This window comes from Cibotium barometz, chromosome 51 (assembly GCF_041138505.1).
Source record: "Cibotium barometz isolate CiBa-2024 chromosome 51, ASM4113850v1, whole genome shotgun sequence".
NCBI classification, from domain to species: Eukaryota; Viridiplantae; Streptophyta; class Polypodiopsida; order Cyatheales; family Cibotiaceae; genus Cibotium; species Cibotium barometz.
This window is the reverse complement of record NC_141096.1, coordinates 29,153,065-29,166,886: the sequence shown is the minus strand read 5'-3', so window position 1 is coordinate 29,166,886 and position 13,822 is coordinate 29,153,065. Positions and strand designations below refer to the sequence as shown.

Sequence of the window (13,822 nt, the reverse complement as noted above, 5' to 3'; positions counted from 1 at the left end):
ATCGACATGTGCTTCACCTAAGCTAATTCAATTTTGTGACTCAGATGGATATGACATTATTCCTATACGAATGGTACAACCACGTGACCTTCTAGATGATTTGTACTATGGGGATGCATCCACAACAGCACTGCATGTAGAGGAAGTCTTAGTGGAGGATTTAACACTCGAATATGCTAATGATGCTGATAAGGAAGATGGATGGGACTCTGATTTTGATGATGATGTGATAACCCCCGAGGAAGAGTTAGGAAAGGCATGCCTATTCTTGAGAGGAAGGGAGATTCAAGTAGAGATCCCTCGAAGAGCCGACCTAAACGTAAATGCTGTAAGAGCCATAAGAGAGTCTGTAAACAAGATGAGAGAGAACGATGTGAGAGAATACAAAAAGAAGACGAGGAGTTTAAGAATGAACACTCTCGACCACCACCTCACTTCTCAGGAAAGAATGGATATCTATACTATGTCCAAGCACAAGATAGTATCAAAAACCAAGTAAAACGATCAAATGGATTCCAACGAGGAGAAAAGCTAAAAACTGTTAGCAAAAATTACAAAAAAACAAAGAGACCAAAACAAAAACTCAAGTCTCAAACAGATTCAAAAGAGAGTGTCGGAAGTGTAAAGATAAAGGTTGAACAAAAAATCTGATGCAAGATTGCAAAAGAGAGCTCAAAACCGCATGGTCTTCAATTAGTGATGACTCAAGTGGACAAGAACAAGGTCTCAATGTTCCCCCCAACTTCACACAGTACACTCTTCAAGATCGGAAGATTGTTCTTCAACAGGCCATGCGACAAAAGCCAAGCATGCCAGGGGTTTCATATGATGGTCCAGAAGACGCAAAAAAAATTGATATCGCTGAGCCAAGAAAAGAGCCTCGCTATGTGTGGATTGCCACAGACTTGAACTTAGATGACGAGAAGTTATTAATTCAAACAATAAAGGAGTATCGCGATGTTTTTGCTTGGAGTTATAAAGACCTCAAAGGAGTTGATCCAAGCATATGTCAGCATACAATTCCATTGTGAGAGGATGCAAAGCCTTCCAAGCAACGTCCTTATACTTACAATGAGAATTTTGCACGAAAGATAAAAGAAGAAATAGACAAGCTCTTAGAGGTAAAATTTATCTATGAGATTGAACATACACTGAATGGGTCTCCTCTATTGTAGTGGTGCCCAAGAAAAATGGAAAACTTCGAGTATGTGTAAACCTCAAGAAGGTAAATGCAGCTACTGTACGTGATCATTACCCGCTTCCAATCACGGATCATGTTTTGGAATGTGTTGCAGAGAAAAAGGCATATAGTTTCTTGGATGGATTCTCCGGTTACAATCAAGTGTCAATTGATCCGAAGGATCAACACAAGACAGCCTTTACTACTGAAGATGGCATCTTTGCCTATCGTGTTATGCCATTTGGTCTAACAAATGCACCTGCAACCTTTCACTGGTTAATGAGTCATGTATTCAAGGAGTAGCTTAGGCTATTTCTTGAGATCTTCATGGATGATTTATGTGTTCACTCACAAGAGCGTGATGATCATATAGAACACCTTAGACTTGTGTTTCAAAAGTGTCAAGTTTATCGTATATGCTTGAATCCTGACAAGTGGCCATATTGTTTCTCGCAATGGTATTTCAACAGATATGGATAAAATTGATGTCATTGTCTCATTACCTCGGTCTATCAACCCTAAAGGGGTACAAATATTCATGGGACATTGTGGCTATTATCGTGGATTCATCTACATGTACGCTGTCCTAGCTAGACCATTATATGCTCTTCTTGTAAAGTTTAATTGGACTGACGAGTGTGAGGAATCCTTTGAAAAGTTGAAGCAAGCATTAGTGTCTGCACCCATCTTACGGGCACCAGATTGGAACCACATCTTTCATGTCCATATTGATGCTTCAAACTTTGCAATTGGATGTATTTTGGCTCAATCGGAAGAACATAATAAGGATTTCCCAATCTCATATGCTAGTCGAGAGTTGAACAATGCTGAGAAGAATTATACCACAATAGAAAGAGAAGGTTTGTCCATGATATATGTAGTGAAAAAGTTTCGCCATTACCTTTTAGCAAACAAATTTATATTTTTTGTGGACCATCAAGCACTGCTATATTTGGTGAATAAGCCTTGTGCAACTGGAAGGATTGTGAGGTGGTTTGTCAACCTTCTTGAGTTTGATTTTGAAGTGGCAGTCCGAAAAGGAACAACTCATCTTAGGGCAGACCATTTGTCTTGAATCACCTCTGGAGAAGCTCCTGTGGGTGTGGATGATGATATGTTAGATTCAACACTTTTCCTTGTAGAGACAGCTCCTAAATGGTCTGAACCCATCTTAGAAATTTTGACAAGTGGGTAGATACAACTAGCGGGTCCTAATATGGACCTATGGCGACCATTCAAGTTAATCTCAGGGAGATTATATCGTCAGGGTAATGATGGAGTGTTGCGGCTTATACCTAACCCTGACCAATATGAGGAGATCTTGGCATGGGCACATGAGGGTATTGGTGGAATCCATGCATTAGCTACTACTTGTGTGCGACGTATAACTCAGGATGGGCAATGGTGGCCTACCATGCATGCGGATGCTGAAAAATTTATTCGTAATTGTGCTTCATGTCATATTTAACAACCAATTCATAATGTCACATTATTCCAAATTTCAACTACACCAAGTTGGAGTAAGTATATTGTGGACTATCTTCAGCATGGTCATACTGATCGAACAATTCCTAAATATCGAAAGCATGCTATTGAAGTTGAAGCGGCCAACTATATGCTGATAGAGGGCCAACTCTACAAGAGGAGCAAGGATGGCAACTTACGCATGTGTGTATGTGAAGCTGACTACTTGAAAATCTTAACTCATGCACATACAGGTGTTGGGGGTGGACACTTTTCGGGCAATACCACAGCTAAGTTGATTAGGTGGTCTGGGCTTTGGTGGCCAACCTTACAAATGGAGGCCGAAGAATATGTAAAATGTTGTGACGATTGTCAAAGGGCCAAACCTCCCATCACAAAGGACAATATGCCATTGCGGCCTATGTTAAGCACACGTGCTTTTGCCAAATGGGGTATTGATTTTTTCGGTCCCATTAAACCTCCAGCTCGTCACACACATGCCGAATATATTATAGTCGCAACTGACTATTTGACCAAATGGGTAGAGGCAAAGGCTACAGTCAAAAATGATGCCAAAACCACAGCCAAGTTCTTATATGAGTACATGTTTACACGCTATGGCTTACCTATTGAAATCATTAGTGATCAAGGTGTGCACTTTGTGAATGAGGTCATAGAGTTTTTACTTCAAGAATTTATGGTAATTCACAAGCGTTCTGCACCCTATCATCCCCAGACCAATGGTCAAGATGAGAGTACTAACAAGATTCTCTGCACAACACTCACAAAGATTGTTGAGGGACATAGGATTGATTGGGAGCAAAAGTTGCACTCAGTTCTTTGGGCATATAGAACAGCCTATAAAACATCTGTGGGGCAAAACCCCATTTGAGCTTGCTTTTGGGCTAGATGCAATTCTTCCCATTGAATTTCTTGTACCTACTCTACGCGTTGCTAAACAATTGGACTGGACTAGTCATGAGCTTTCTCAACGCATTGATGAATTGGAAAAGCTTGACGAGACCTGCTTATTGGCTGTAATGGGGATGTATGCCGAGAGAGGAGACAAAAGAAATGGTATGATCGAAATGTAACAACTCGCCGATTCAAAAAAGGGGACCTTGTGCTCTTGTACACACTTAAGAAGCATAAGAGAAAGCTCAAGAAACGTGGCCTAGGACCGTTTGTGATTAATGAGCTTACTCCAAGTGGTGCAGTGCGTTTAGAGACACTAGAAGGTGAGCAAATGCCTAACTTCATTAATGGAAGTCGTCTCAAGAAATACAATGAACCATTAACTGAAGCCATGCTTCAACAAATGCATGCTACCCACACACGAAAAGAAGCACATGACCTACTTAAACGTCAGGCTCAAGAAGAAGCTAAAGCTAGAGTTGCAAAAGCCAAGGAGCGTCGGAAGGCTTCTGTGTTGACCTTACAGTTGGCTACTACTGATAAACAATATGTCGATCCTTTCAATATTCACGTGTGTCTTCATCTTCATGAGACTACCTACTTTGTCTCTGTCTTAATTGACTCTGGTGCAGATTATAATGTTCTCTCATTTCACACATGGGTAGCCTTGGGACAACCAACACTTGTGCACATTCCTATTGACTTACGAAGCTTCTCAGGTGAAGATAACCCTATAGAGGAAAAATGTGTCATTATGATATCCATTCAGGATCACCAGATGTCAGTTCCCTTTTATGTGGCTAGTAAGTCCAAGGCAGTGGTAGACGTTGTTCTTGGTCGATCATGGTTAAGTGCTACCAATTGTTCACATTAGATTGGAAGAATAGACAATACAAATTGCAAATTGATTCTGATTGCATCTTGGGATCTGCTGCTCCATGAGTTTTATCATACCAAAAGGGTGGTAGTTCTACCTTACACAACCCACTTTCAACATCTGCTCTTCAAGCTCCAAGACAAATGATGTGGATAATCGATGAGTCCTCAAGTGAGGGCCATGGCTGGCATGTTCCAACTACTCTAGGCACTGCTCAAAGAAGGCTAGGCAAGAAGGAATCATCAATTTGGCTACCCAAAGATGCATACAAACTTGTACCATCTAGCCTAGTTGCTAAACCTCCTAAAAAGAATATCTTTTCAAGCCTAAGCCTCAGATTGTTACTCATTGGGTCCCAAAGCATGTTCTTAAAGCACAAGGCTATTATGAGGGTGCAACAGCACTTTGGCTTCCCAAATGCCATGGGTTGCTAGAGCTAGAAGAGTGTATCAATAAGATTCCAAAAGCCACTCTTGGTTTTTCATATCAGTGGGTGCAAAGGAAATCAACACAACCTCTTCAAGATAGGATAGGTGGTTGTGATAGCACCTACAAATCTCCTTGTGTTACCCTTCCCAAAACATGTATTGAATCACCAGTTGTCCCAACTTCTCCTTGTTACACACATCCACCATCAACTTGTGTACCTAAGACAAATCCAACTTTACATGAGTCTCCTTTGAGCATAGATTCTAGCACTTCACTGCCTAAATCCTCTTATCTTTCTCAAATTCCTCGACAATTGCTATCCTTCCCACCTGTTAAGAAGGACATACCCAAAACCAAAGGTAAGGCATTAACACTACAATTGAAGCTCTTTGGTAGATCAGTGTGTGAATAGTCTCACTTTTACTAATGTGGTTCCTTTTGCCATTACAGGATTGTGTTCTTTTTTAGATGATCGTATCTACTTGTTTTTTATAGGGATTGTAATGCTGGCATTAGGGAAAAAGAGAGCTCATTTTGGGGCCTTTTACGGTTTGGAAAAATAAGCTCTCAACCAATGAACAGAGGGCCAACGTAACGTTGGAAATTCACAAAAATAAAAGAAAATAGATAAAAGAAACAATATTTTATGTAGGTACAAGCGTGCTACATTAATGTGGAGATTGGTTTTTTATTCTCACAAGATCTTTGGACATGAAGATAGAATCTAGTCTGACATTTTCTCTGACAAGGGCCTTCCCGCTTCCACCTCCCTTTGAACTTTGAATTGTTGTGCTGCCTTTCCTTCGAAAGGTCTACCATTCTACACCACTACCTCATTGTGCAGTAACCTCTTCTTTTCCAAAACTGCTCCCTTGATCCAGTTTGGCTTAGAGTAAGATGTTTCTTGTCAACTATCTGTCTGCCTACTTTCTCTTTCTTGAAACTTCACTTTGTTATCTTGTTTACATTATTTTACTGTGGTTACAGATTCACAAGGTATCCATGGTGAATAAAAACTATGGTCGTTCTTGTGGAAGACGCTCTGTGGATGATAATGCTATGAAGGCAGAATTATACCACACATCCTTACCCCGTCGACCTGCTTCTTCTATTTCTTCGGTAGAGAATTCAAGTACAGTCAAAACGGAAGGAACTTGGGAAAGGTTTACTGTTTCGAAAGGAGCATGGGTGCTCATGCAACCTAGTAAAAGAAAGAGACCCCAGACAAAAAATATTTTCTTGGCATCATGGAAGGGAAGAGTACGAGATTTTAAAATCACCAGAGGAAAGATATCGGTGAAAGAAGTTTTGATTCAGCATGTGTACATGCATAAAGAACTTGTCTTGCGAGACTATCCAAATGATCTTCCGCAACACAGGCCTAATTGTATATTTTTCTATTGTGGTTTTGTTCTTTATGAGGTGCATGGATTTTTTAGACAAAGCTTTCTTTCTTTGCTTATTGATATTCTTGTGTTATTTTATTTCAGATTTATACCCTTCATCGTATGAGACATGGCAAAACATCGATTGTATTCTGGGATTTATAGATGTTTTGCATGGATCGATAGGAGAACAACAATACGAAGGTCGATGTGCAACAGAGCTAGCTCAATCCGGTATATTTTTTACTGATCATTTTTATCAGTTGCTGGACAATGCAAACACACATGGTGTGTTAAGAAAACAAGACCTTCCAGCATGGAATTCAGTGGATTGGCGTCTCCCACATTTTAGTGTTACAGAGGCATATAGAGCCAAGCTTTTCAAAGAAGTACAGAAAGCTCTTAGGCCCAATATTGCCACAAGGATAATAAAAATTTCTTTGTGCATGCCTCTCACAGTTTTTGTAGACTTGTTTAATACCTTTCCAGTGAAGGTTTCAAAAACAATGTTCACAGTTAAAGCAACAAGTCTGGCATGCATGCCACAATTTTTGGATAAAGGTTGGGATAAGAAGACATGTAGTTCAGTGTTTTGTGAGGTTGTCCAACCTTCTATGCAACTGAAGTACATGGTTGCATCACAAAATTTCATTTTTTCTTTTTATTATAAGCGCAGTCGAATGCTAGGTACAAAACTAGTCCCTATGGATCAAGATGAAGATTCTTTTGGTGCAGAAAATAAACTTCTTGATATTGATGTTGTTGAGAATGGTGATGTGCTAGTCAATATCACATTAAGACAATGCTGCTCCCTAGCTCAATTGCGCAATGACATTCTATTTGAGACAGAAGGTTCTATTTCAAAGGACTTTTTATTTATCTACAACAATAAGAAGGTATACCATGTGACTTATCCTAGTCTCATTAAGCACTGCTATTAGTTTACTTTACCCTATTGTTTCATATTGCTTTTTTGCAGGTGCTCAAAAGAAGAGAGAGATCAATAAAATGCAAAGACATTGAAAATTTTAAAATTGAGATAACACAGACTCCATAAACAAAGGTATTATATTCAGAAATGTAAAATTCTGTACAGAAGTGTTTAATTATATATGTAGAACATATTCTTGACAACAATTTTCTATTTATCTACAGGTTGATCTAGAGGCTGCTCTACATGGTCCAAGCTCACCGTATCATCTTTATTTGGAGAATCTACTTTCTGTTGCTCCATCTTGTCGTGTACAGTCTCTTGGTGCTGCTCCATTGTCTCCTCTACTACCCTTGGAGCATCTGTTTGCTGTTGCTCCATCATTTCCTCAATAACATCAGCAGCAACAGGTCCTTGTTCTTGTGGCTTCTCCTCATCAGCACTAGGTCCTTGTTCTTGTGGCACCACATCTACATCATCTGTGTCATCAAGGTGTATGACACCTTCTCGGACTTTAGAGCTCTCACCTAACTCGACAGTAGCTGGTACAATAGGTTTGGGGAAGGCATACTTCAAAAACTTCCAAATTATATCAGCTCTGAAACTATACACATAGCTCGAGTTGAAGCTATCTTCTCGCATCTGCAATGAGATATGATGATTTAGAACACTTTGTACCAATATCAAATTTTTTGAAGCTAAATGAAAATTATTTTTTCTTACAAGCTCTGGCTGTCCTATCTCAAAATAGCTTGAAAGTATATATTTGGCACTAATCAGCACTCTCCAGCCACAGCTACTTGAATCATCTTGTTGTGGTGTCTGGATAGTTGGAAAGATATGTTAGAAACTGTTAATGTCTGAACAAAATAAAATTATTCAATAAGTTCAAAGGCATAGCATGAAATAGACATCAGTAGAGGGAGCAACTTTCTACCTCTAAATCTATTGGCTCTATTGAATCCAAAAGATTGACATTAGGAGGACACTGATCCAATGCATCTAGAAGTCTTCTAATACAACTGCAATACATATAATTCAGTTAGTGTGCATTAAATCCAAATAATGAAGTTTAAAGTTAAAAATAGCACACAAACCACTTACAATTTAACCTCTCTGTGTGTGTTTCTAAGAGAGTTGAATAAAAAGCATTGCTTCTGCTGGATGTCAATAGAAGCAAAGCTCCAGTGGTCACTGCATAAGGAAAAAAGCATTAAGAAATCAAAGGCTACAACTCAATCTTGAAGGAAAATCCCAAAAGAAGCAGCCACACACATACTTGTTATGGTATGGAAGTAGCAAAATATCAACATGATCAAAATCACAGTGTCTGAACCAATTGGAAATATCCATGGGAGTTTCCTTTGGATCTCTTAACTTGAAGGAAATTGCAGGATCAATAATATAAACTGTATGCTGTACAGCATGGTTCAGCCAGCTTCTCATCATGCTACATTGGACAAAACAATAATTAAGGTAAGGTGTAAGGGAGGAGGTACAATAAGGATTGTTTTGCAAACAAATGTAAAATAAAAGACACTTACTAGAGCATTGCAAGAATGATAGTATCTGAGCAATACTCATTCTTATGAGCCAATGCTGCCAAGCATGCTCTTGTCAAGTCAAAATTATTCTCTGAAAAATCATCTTCAATATGGACAACTATGTTAGGGCCCAGCTCCTGCAACCTTCTCTGTATCTGTAGCTCCATCTGTACAGTCTCCACATTTATAGCAGACTTGGATTCCTCTATTTGCTGCTTCAATGACTCCTCATAAGCAGCTTTCCCTCTGGTGCTCATTGAGTGGGTCACTTCAACAACCTTCACCTTGTCTGCCTTCAATTTCCTTGTAGGTGGAATTAATAATATGTCTCTCATTTTAATGTCCTACCATTCCACAGGATGGACCAGCTTGTCATACCTCCACCTCACTCTGGACAATGTGTTGAAGTCCTTGGCCATCAGAGTTACCCTGTGAGCATGGGCTGCTACAAGCATTGCATCTTCAAAGTACTTCTCCAGGTAATCCTCTGCCATTTCCTGTAAGGAAAGAATGGTAGTCCTGTTCCACCTGAAACCAAGGTGCCAGCTATCACAAATTTCTCTCACTAGCCTCTGAAAAGGTGCCTTGGGGATTGCAAAGCCTATAGCTTTTTGCTGTTTCCTGATCTCCTTTAGCACACCAGCAGAATGCTTTAACCTCTTGGACTTTTGCTGTAGCATGCTCATTGGCTTCCCCTTCCTGCCATGTGCAACTCTTCCTTTTGTAGGCACACTAGATTCCTTGACATCAGCCCCAGCTGCTGCTGCTGCAAGCCCTGGCCCCTTGCCAGACCTCCTTGCAGTTGCCTTGGTTCTTGCCATCACTCTGAAAAGGTCCATACAAAGCAATAGTAAAAGATTAGAAACATGGAGAACATAGAATGATTAAAGAAGGTGATGACAACTTGGATGAAGCAAAATTGAACAATTTGCAACAAAAGGCGATTATGAAGATTTGAAATTTGTAACAGCTCAAAATCGCGTTTTTCTGCAAATGCTTGAAACAACATGCTTTTGCATTCATATGATGAATTCTCTATCTTTTCAACTATAAACAATATGTATTGTGTTTATAGAAGAAATATGCAGGCTTGAAATGGGTGGATGAAGAAGCATTTTAAAATTTGCAACAAAATGCGATTTGAACTATTTTGAGATTTCTAAAATCCTCTCCTCGCGTTTTGCTGCAAATTCTAGAGACAACATACTTCAGCATGCCTTTAGTCATTTCAGTGTGTATGCAGCTTGGTGCAACATGGATTGAGCCTATGGACATCAAGAAGTGATCAAACTCTCATTCAACAGGGCCAAATAAAAAGTCTTCCTGCTTCTACATGCAGTGGAGAAAATCTAAAAAATGCATATAATATTTATCATAATATGTAACCTACATCACATCAATCAATTCCTTACCCTAATATACTATTAAACAAGAAGAAGAGGAAAAAGATTTTCTTACTAACCTGGAAGCTATCTGCAAGTGTTCTGTGCTGATGATGAGTATCCTGTGCTGGGTATGAACCTCTGCTGCTGGTCTGGATGCTGATGGTGTGGAGTAGGGAGGTAGAGATGCAAGAGAACTGAGTTAGGAGAGTAGATTATTACAAAATACAAATAATGGAGTTATTAATACCACACGTGTGAGATATAGTCGTTTTTTAACACGTGTGGGTCCCACCAAATCTTTTGGGATTTAAAAAGAGATTCTAAGAAGTAAATTTCATTGATTTAATTATAATACATTTTTTGTCATAGAAATTCTCTCTCTCATTTCTTAAATACTATGTAAGGTTTAGGAAAATTTAATAATGAGTCGAGATCATTTTATTCTTGCATGTAGGAACCTACTTTGTAAATTCATAACCTATTTGGATTATAATGCTCGATATATCTCTACTTATGGTGATTTCTCAATTATATTTAAGGTTTTTTTAATTATTTTAGTAATTTTCTAAGGTTTGCCACATTCATTATCAATATTAATCACCATGGACTTCTAGAGAAGTAGGGTGGGGTGAAGGAACTGAGACGAAGGGTTTGACACATGCTAGAGGTACAAGAGAGAAGGGGTGGACTACTATAACGAGCGTGTCGTGTGTTGCTTGCCGAAGTAGCGAGGGTAACAACGCGTGGCTTGGCATGAGAGCCACACGTGTATTAGTAAAGACCTAGGGCATGGAAGCGGACCGGTTTGGCATCGAGCAAGTGTAAAGGCAAGCGGGTTGTAGAGGAGACCTAGTTGTGAACATTCTCGGCAAGGTAAATGCTGAAGACGAAGATCAAGTTGATGATGAAGGATGTTGATCTTGTTAGTGATGAAGGAGAGTTTGAAGCTCATATTTATTTATGAACTTTAGATATATATATATATATTGTGTGTTTGTTTGTGTATGTATGTATGTATATAAATACATACACACACTTGCAATCATGCATATGCACACATAGTCACACGTACATGCACAAACACACTTGAGTGTACGTTTGTACACACATATTTTTAGAGAAACATACCCTCACATGTGCATGCTTGCAACAACTCGCAGGTCACATGCTAGTTATGAAGAATGTGCGGGTCAGGCGAGGACGGAGAAGGCCGACAACAATCGAGCATCCCGGCGGAGGTGGCTTGGCATGCTGAGGTGGAGCGCCGACCAGCTGTTAGCCGCCAGAATCTGTGAAAGGTGTGGCGTACCTATGCTGACTCTGCTGGGTGGCCTCCCTTGAGAAATAAGGCTTTATCAATATTGCAGCTTTTTATGGGTGAAATCATGTCCGGTCTAATCGCCAATCTAGTGAAAACATCTCCTCCTCGCTCTGGCATAAGCTCTCCTACGGCATTATCAGCGTGACAAGCTCTGTATGAATGGAGTACCCGCCCGCTATTTGCTCTGTGCCAATGGAGCCCTCTCGCGCAGCTATGAGCTCTAGTGTACAAAGTATGGTTTGCCCGCCCGCTAGACAATATAGTAAAGCCACGTCAAGCGAGGGGACTAGCCACTTGGCAAGTGTGTGGAAGGAAATTCAAGGGCAAAACAACTGGAAGGGCTTCCTCGACGTGGAGCCATTGGATCAGACCCTCCGGGCGGAAATCATCCGCTATGGTGAGCTCGCGCAGGTTAACTACGACGCGTTCGACTCCGACAGTCACTCGGTCTACTGTGGCAGCAGCAGGTATGCCGCCCGGGATCTTTTCAAGAAGGTCGACAAGGAGGACTGCGGCTACGAGGTGACCAGGTACCTCTTCGCCACATTGGACATCAAGCTGCCCAAGTTCCTCCTCCTGTCAGAGAGGGATGCATCGGAGCGGTGGACCGGGGACTCCAACTGGATTGCCTACGTGGCAGTGGCCACCGACAAAGAGATGAAACGGCTGGGTAGAAGAGACATCCTCGTCGCATGGAGGGGCACAGTCATGGGCACGGAATGGGTCGCAGATCTCACAGACGTTCAAACGCGTCCGGATTTCGAGCCAGGCCAGAAAAAGGTGAGGGTGGAAAAGGGTTTCCTAAGCTTGTACACTTCCAAGAAGGCAGGGTCCAAGTTCAATGACACGAGCGCCAGGGAGCAATTGGCATGTGCGCTGAAGAAGCTGTTGAAGAAGTATGAAGGGGAGAAGGTGAGCATAACCATAACAGGACACAGCCTTGGGGCGGCACTGGCTGTGTTGAGCGGTTATGACATATCAGCCAACATAGGTCAGTGGAACGGCGGCGGAGCTGGGCAGGCACCGATTATAACGGTCTTCTCTTTCGCAGGGCCTAGGGTGGGAAACTTGGCCTTCAAGCACAGAGTGGAGGAGTTGGGGTTGAAGGTGTTGAGGGTGGTCAATGTGCATGACACGGTGCCTAAGGTACCTGGATTCAACGTGAATGAAAGAGGGGTGTGGGGCGCCATAGCAGCCATGGGTTGCGGCCCACTGCTCGACTTGTGGCCATTGGCCTACTTCCACGTGGGCCAGGAGCTCCGCCTCGATAGTCATGTTTCACCCCACCTCCGAAAGCCTTCTTTCTTCTCCACACGAAACCTGAATCTCCACCACAATCTTGAGGTCTACCTACACACACTAGATGGCTTCCAGGGATTCGGGCGGAAGTTTGCGTCTGTGTTCGCTCGAAACCCTGCCCTAGTGAACAAGTCATCCGACTTTCTGGTGCATAAGCTATTTTTCCCATCCCATTGGTGGCAGGAAAGAAACAAGGGCCTCATAAAGAACCAGTATGGTCAGTGGTCACTTGCCCCTCGGCCCAAGCACCACCGCCCAGAGAACCAGCAACCCTGAGTAAGTAATGATACAACAGGTGGTGGGTAATGATATATAGATAGGTGCTCGTTGTAAATACTACATATTTCACTCTGGAAATCACAAGATCAAAATTGATGGTCTTGAAATCACAAGAAAAGTAAAGTGATAGATTATTGCTTTTGTTTAATATCTCACATCTCGTTTTGAGTTGGGTGGAAAACCTCTTTCTATGGCCAAGCCTCGCCTACACAAAAGACTACATATTTCACTCTTGAAATCACAAGCAAAGTAAAGTGATAGATTATTGCTTTTGTTTAATATCTCACATCTCGTTTTGAGTTGGGTGGAAAACCCCTTTCTATGGCCAAGCCTTGCCTACACAAAAGAGGATATCATCGTTTTAAAAGATTGAGCCAAAATTTTAGTGTTATTAGAACCACTGTGCTCTTATCGAAAATTGTAGTGGTATGAGACCCAATGTGATCTTATCCAAAAAAATTGCAACCCATCACCTACTCCTCCACAAGAAACATTTACTCTTTTAGAACATCTTTTTCAAAACAAGTTCTACCAATGTTAAAGAACCCTGTTGTTTTGTTGTGTTAATAGATTTTGTACATCTCAAAACTCGGTTTCATCCTTTATTATTAGTTCTTTTTTGGCTTTTTTCCCTATGCATCGAAAGCCTTGGTGGACACCCCTCACCGCTGTTGGTTCTCCTCTAGTAAATCATCTATATTAATTTTCTCAAAAATTGTCAAATTTTTTGGTATACTTAGATGAAGAAAACTACTACACACTACCATGGTCTTTCTCTCTGTCTCTAAACCAACCTATAAGCTACCTCTAGTC

The 13,822-nt window shown here is 40.9% G+C and overlaps 1 pseudogene; it reads left to right on the top strand.

Annotated features, from left to right (window-relative positions):
* Positions 1–11,590: 11,590 nt before the first annotated feature.
* On the top strand, positions 11,591–13,006 carry LOC147609508 (phospholipase A1-Igamma1, chloroplastic pseudogene; annotated as a pseudogene).
* The last annotated feature ends 816 nt before the right edge of the window (positions 13,007–13,822 follow it).